The sequence below is a fragment of the Macrotis lagotis genome, chromosome X (genome assembly GCF_037893015.1).
Source record: "Macrotis lagotis isolate mMagLag1 chromosome X, bilby.v1.9.chrom.fasta, whole genome shotgun sequence".
NCBI classification, from domain to species: Eukaryota; Metazoa; Chordata; class Mammalia; order Peramelemorphia; family Peramelidae; genus Macrotis; species Macrotis lagotis.
This window is the reverse complement of record NC_133666.1, coordinates 32,116,593-32,123,771: the sequence shown is the minus strand read 5'-3', so window position 1 is coordinate 32,123,771 and position 7,179 is coordinate 32,116,593. Positions and strand designations below refer to the sequence as shown.

Sequence of the window (7,179 nt, the reverse complement as noted above, 5' to 3'; positions counted from 1 at the left end):
TTATAGCAGTTCTTTTTGTAGTGGCAAAAAAATTGGAAACTGAGGGGCTGGCCATCAATTGGGGAATATCTAACTAGTTATGGTACATGAATATGAAGGAATACTGTTGTTCTTTTTTTAATTTTTTTAAAATTTTCATCCACTTGTGCATGCATATTTCCAAGTTACAAAATTTCCCTCCATCCTCCCTTCCCACACCCCTTCCCTCAGTAGGGAACAGTCAGGTTCCATTTTACATACATATTTTGTTAAACATATTTACAAATTGGTCATTTTTGGCATGAGGAATTAGGATTAAAGGAAAGAGATACATAACAGAAAAATTTTATAAAGTATTCATCAGATTTGGTAGGGGTGTTTTTTTTTTCTGCGTATTTTGTTTTATTTTGTCTTTCTTCCTCTGGTTGGGGATAATATAGACCACTACTAGTCTAATACAGTTGTCCTAACTCTCTGAACTGTCACGAGGAGCTGCTTCCATCAAGGTTGTTCATTCCATAATGTTGTTGATGTGCACATTATTCTCTTAGCTCTACTCCCTTTGCTCAGCATTAGATCCCGTAAGTCATTACATGCTTCTCTAGAGTCCAACCATTTCTGGTTTCTTATAGAACAATAGTATTCCATAGTATTCATGTACCATAACTTGTTTAGCCATTCCCCAATTGGTAGGGATCTCTTCAATTTCCAATTCTTCGCCACTACAAAAAAAGCTGCTATGAATATTTTGGAACATGTAGTACTTTTCCCATTTTTTACAATTTCTTCTGGATATAGTCCTAGAATTGGAATTGCTGGGTCAAAGGGTATGAACAGTTTTATTGCTCTTTGGGCAGAGTTCCATACTGCTCTCCAGAAAGGTTGGATCCATTCACAACTCCACCAGCAAAGCATCAATGTCCCAATCCTCCCACAATGCCCCCCAATCATCCCTTTTCCTCATCTGGGCTAATCTAATAGATGTGAGATGATACCTCATTGTTGTTTTAATTTGCATTTCTCTAATCAATAGTGATTTGGAGCATTTTTTCTTATGATTATATATAGCTTTATTTAAAAATTAGATATTTGAAAACTATATATATATATGATACTAGAAAGTTTAGGAATAAATGGAGTTTTCCTTAAAATAATGAATAATATCTATCTAAAACCATCAACAAATATTATATGTAATGGGAATAATCTCAGAGCATTCCTAATAAATTCAGGGGTGAAACAAGGATATCCATTATCATCCTTACTATTCTTTTTTTTTTTTTGAGTTTTTTTAGTTTTTTGCAAGGCAATGAGGTTAAGTGGCTTGCCCAAAGCCACACTGCTAGGTAATTATTCAGTGTCTGAGGCCAGACTTGAACCCAGGTACTCCTGACTCCAGGGCCGGTGCTCTATCCACTGCACCACCTAGCCACCCTACTATTTAATACAGTAATGGAAATGCTAGCAGTAGTAACAAGAGAAGAAAAAGAAATTGAAGTAATCAGAATTGGCCATGAGGAAGCAAAATTTTCACTCTTTGCAGATGATATTATGGTATACCTAGAGAACCTGAGAAAATCATATAGAAAAACTCCTTAAAAAAATTTAAGAAATTCAACAAAGTAGCAGGATATAAAATAAACCCACAGGGGCCACTAGGGGGTGCAGTGGATAGAGCACCGGCCCTGGAGTCAGGAGTACCTGGGTTCAAGTCTGGCCTCAGACACTGAATAATTACCTAGCAGTGTGGCCTTGGGCAAGCCACTTAACTCCATTTGCCTTGCAAAAACCTAAAACAAACAGACCAAAGCAGATTATGTTTACTTTTTAAAACTTCTTTAATGTTTTTTTTTGTTTCTTTCTCTATGTTCCCTCCCCACCCTGTTCTAATTCGTCTTTCACAATATGACTAAGGTGGAACTATGTTAAACATGATTGTACATATACAACCTATATCAGATTGTTTACTGCCATGGGGGATGAGAGGTTAGTAGGAAAACATGGAACTCAAAAGCTTACAAAAGGATTAATGTTGAAAACTATCTTTGTACGTAATTGGAAAAAAATTTAAAAAAGAATTAAAGAAAGCACCTACCTTCCTGCAAAAAATAATAATAATAATAAAATAAAATAAAATAGGCACCTCACCTGTGAAGGTACTGACAGCAGTTGCCCTCCCCTCAGTCCCTAGAGGTGGACCCTGTGATATGTGAACTCAGCAAAAACACTCACTTAATTTGAGATTAGAACAGGGAATGGGGAACAGTAGATTCACCCCCTTTAGAAAGCCAAGATGTTAGGTAAAATTCTTACATCGTTAAGGTCCTGTCTCTCAGCATTGTTAAAAGGGGTTTTCGGTTTTCCCCACCACCCTTGCCTTTCTCCAGTCTATCCCAGTCCATATGACACCAATTGTGAAAGGTTTTTCTAGAGTTTAGCTTTAATAAAAGACAAAATAGTTAGGTTAACAGCATGTTTTGTTTACTAGAGCCACAGTCAAGCATGCATGAAAAGAAGCTCAGAAAACTGAACTCCCAGAAGCTTCTGGAAGAGCATGTTTATTCATTGGCATAATCAGATGCTGAGGTCTTCAGTAGGAGGGATTTTCAGTACTTGCCCATCAAAGGGGTTCCCAAGTATGTTTCAAGTCACTGTCCATCAAGGCAGAGGGATCTTTATTAATAATCCCATTAACTTCAGGAAAGGACCAACCTTACTGACCTTGAGGTTTATAGGTTATACTAAAAGACCTTTACAAAGCTTACTTTGATGAGACCTAGGGAAATAGGAAGACTAGTTTAAAAAATACATACATACATATATATATATATATATATATATATATATATATATACACACACATATATATATATATTTATTTTTCCAATTACATGCAAAGATAGTTTTCAACATTCATTTTTTTGTCCCTCCTTCCCTCCCTTTCCTCCTCCCTCCCTCCCTCCCTTTCCTCTTCCCTTCCATTGACAGTAAATAATCTGATATGGGTAATAAAAGTATAACCATGTTAAACATATTTCCATATTAGTCATGCTGTGAAAGAAGAATCAGAACAAAAGGGAAAAAAATGAGAAGGGAAAAATTAGCATAAAACAAATTTTTAAAAGACAAAGTTCCACTATTTAGAAATTTGTTTTATGCTAATTTTTCCCTTCTCATGTTTTTTAACAAAGGCTCTAGTTGACAAAATATATCTATTTTGAAAGGACAAAACTCATTGTTCACAGGGGCTTGACTTGAGATCTCTGGTACTCAAAGACAAGAATTTTGTCCACTCATTCCACCTACACATATACCTGCTCCCTACATGTTTCTCTTCTAGTTCTTGATTCTATGTCCCCAGCCCTCACTCATCCATGAACAGGGTGCCAGCCCCTTCCTGTCACTCTTCCTGCCCCCCTCCCACCTTCCCTTTCCTCCTTCTCTGGCAAATTCACATTAAGTAAAAATCACTTTACATGGAAGTCTGAGGAATAGTTCATTTAATTAAAGTGAACACTGTCTGTATTATCTTATTTTATCCTTACAACAACCCTGGGAAGTAGGGGCTATTATAATTTCCGTTTTATGGATAAGGAAACCAAGGCATACAGAGCTAAATTGACTTGGCCAGGATTACACAAGGAAGTATCTGAGGCTACTTTTAGAGTTTGGATCTTCCAGAATCCAGGCCCAACCCCTGAAGTAGTTTTAGTTGAATCACTTACACAGATACCAAGTTGCAAGGAGCTGAAAAGTGAGTGGAAGGAAATGAGTAGAGATTATGAACATCTTATTCTAGGATTTTGAATGTGAAAGGGAGAAAAGATATAGAATAACCATTTGAGAGAAAGGACTTTTTTAGAGATGAGGGAGACTTGGGCATATTTATATGCAGCAGGGAAAGATCCTGTTAATTGAAAGAGACTGAAGAGCAGAAAGAAGGGGAATGACTGAAGGAGCAAGATCCCGGGTTAGTGAGAGAGAATGGGATCAATAACTGGAGCAGAAAGAAAAAGGGTCACCTTTTCATCAGATACTGGAGCAAATTAAACAGAAATATTGAGGGATTCTTCAATACAGAAGAGGAGGGAGGAAGCTCATGGCAGATGGCCTCTATATTCTGGGGAAAGGAGGAAGAGTCATCTGCTGAGGAGAGGAGAGGAGGTGGTGTAGGAGGCTTGAGGAGAGAAAAGAAAGTTAAAAGCAACTGCTTCGGGAAATTAATAGACAAAGAAGAATAGATTGCAGTGAAGGTCTTGCTGAGATTAAATTCACTGAAGTGATAGTAGATCCAGGTGACAGTTTTGTGGCTTCCCCTAGCAGTATGCAACTTTAGGATCAGAGACAGAGTTTAGTGGGAGTCAACCAGGTAGGAGGGAATTGATAAATTTTTAACAAATGATTTGGGTCCCCAATTGACAAATGGTCAAAGGATATGCAGAGGTAATTTACAGATGAAGAACCAAAGTGATCCATAGTCATACGAAAAATTGCTCTAAATCATTACTTTTTAGAGAAATGCAGATTAAATCATTTCTGAGGTACCACCTCACACCTCTCAGACTGGCCAATATGACCAAAAGGGACAGTGATCAATGTTGGAAGGGATGTTGGAAATCTGGAACACTAATACATTGTTGGTGGATCTGTGAACTCATCCAAACTTTCTGGAGAGCAATTTGGAATTATGCCCAAAGGACAATAAAAATGTGCATACCCTTTGATCTACCAATACCACTACTGGGTCTATACCCTGAAGAGATCATGAAAAAGGGTAAAAACATCACTTGTACAAAAATATTCATAGCAGCCCTGTTTGTGGTGGCAAAGAATTGGAAATTGAGTGAATGTCCATCAGTTGGGGAATGGCTGAACAAATTGTGGTAAATGTATGTGATGGAACACTATTGAGGTATTAGAAACCAGGAGAAATGAAAATTCAGAGAAGCCTGGAAGGATTTGCATGTACTGATGCTGAGTGAGATGAGTAGAACCAGAAGAACATTGTACACCCTAACAGCAACATGGGGGTGATGATCAAACTTGATGGACTTGCTCATTCCATCAGTGCAACAATCAGGGACAATTTGGGGCTGTGTGCAATGGAGAATACCATCTGTATCCAGAGAAAGAATTGTGGAGATTAAACAAAGACCAAAGACTATAACCTTTAATTTTTTTAAAAAGTTATCTTATTATGTAACTTTGTTATCTCTTATATTTTATTTTTCCCTTAAGGATATTCTATCTCTCTCAACACATTCAATTTACATCAATGTATACCATGGAAACAATGTAAAGACCATCATCAGACTGCCTTCTGTTGGGGGTGGGGGGAGGGAAGTGAGATTGGGGGAAAACCTGTAAAACTCAAAAATCAATAAATTAATTAACTAATAATTTTTTAAAAAAGAAAAATATTCATAGCAGGCCTGTTCGTGGTGGCAAAGAATTGGAAATCAAGTGAATGTCCATCATTTGAGGAATGGCTGAACAAATTGTGGTATATGTATGTGATGGAATACTATTGCTCTATTAGAAACCAGGAGGGATGAGAATTCAGGGAAGCCTGGAAGGATTTGCATGAACTGATGTTTTTTTTGCATTTCACATTTTAATTGCACGGGTGGTTTTAAATAATAAAATGGAGAAAGCGCCTCCCCAAAGCCAAGCTCACATGAAGGAGTTCTTATCATTAAGCATTTACACCGTAAATTTCTCTAGCTTTACAAAAGATTTCTTCTAATGTTCACGTTATCCAACTGTACACAATGGGAATGCTAACCCCTCCGCCAGGTATTTTCTCTGCTTATCCAAGAAAACTAAAGGACTTGACTAATAGAGGCAAAATGTAGCAAAATAGGAAGGGGAGAAGCAAGTAAAGGGCTCAGACCCTAACTTCCTGTCTCCCTCAGGTGACAAAGTGAGTCCAGCGAGTTAGCCGAGGACAGCACTGGGGGTGCTCCAGCAAAGCCTGGTCCAAGAGGGGAAGCCCTCAAGGGAATGTCCACCCCCCCGGGGGGGGCCTTCAGACTGGACAACAAGTGAACAATACTATTTTAGACACTGATCAACTGGGGAAAGAGTTCATTGGCAAATGTGTCCTCCCAGGAGGGGCCTGTGCCCAGGGGGGAGGACATAGCACTGGAAGGGGAGGGTGAGCCCTCGTAGCCAGAGTCACTACACGCCTCCAGCAGGCAGGGAGAGGACTTGAGGCAGTGACTGGAGGAGAGCAGGTTCTCTATGCCCAGCTCCGGGATCAGGTCATTCTCGGGCAGTTCTTCTTTCACAGACACAGTGAGCGGCTCAGGGGGGTCTTGCTTCAAAGATGGGCTGAGGGGGGGGGCTTCCTCGATTTTCACTACCACGCTTCCTTGACCATCTGTTTCCGAGGGAATCTCCAAGATGAGCGGCTTGGTGTCCACGTGGTCATTAATGGCTTCCAGCTTGGCTGATGGGGGCCCCACCAAAGGAGAGGGGGAGGCTGGTAAGGAGGTGGGCTCTTCTGCTCCCAGCTCTTTGAACTCCTGCAGGCAGTACTCTGTGCTAACATATCTGAAGAACATGTCTGGGTCCAGGTTGTCCAGAATGCCCAACAAGATATCAGACTCAGAGTCTGAAGAACCAGCAGAGTCAGTGCCCCCGGGGCAGTGTCCGGGCACGGTGACAACTGGGCCTGCACCTGCTGCAGAGGTGCACGCAGTCTGAGCGCTGCGGACTCAGCAGACCCGGTCACCAGCCGGCCATCGCTCACCTTGGACTCTGAATCCTCCTCGGTTCCTAGGGCATCCATCCCCAAGCGCTGTCTTAACTCTTGACTTTCCATCAGCAGGCCATGGGTTCTCTCACGCAAAAGCTGATTTTCAATCAAAAGTTTCTGATCCTCCTCCTCCAGGTCCACCACCTGCTGCTCCAGCTCACTCATTCGGGCCTTCTTCCTATCCCGGGCCGAGTGTGCCGCGACTCTGTTTTTCAATTTCCTGCGCAGCGCCTTCTCCTCCGGGTTCAGGTGCGTGAGGCGCTGCCGCTTGCGGGCTGGGCTCTGGCCGGACCCGGGGGCTGGGGCGGCGCCCGGGCCTCCACCAGGGGCAGCGCGCGCGCGGGCGCGGGGCGGGGGGGGGGGGGGGGACCCCGGAGCCTTGCGGACGCCAGGAGCAGCAGCTTGGGCGCGGCCGGGCCCGGGGCCTGCGCCACCACCAT

At 41.7% G+C, this 7,179-nt stretch overlaps 1 pseudogene; it reads right to left on the bottom strand.

The window, feature by feature from the left end:
* Nucleotides 1–6,009: 6,009 nt before the first annotated feature.
* LOC141501369 (uncharacterized) lies at nucleotides 6,010–7,179 on the bottom strand (annotated as a pseudogene).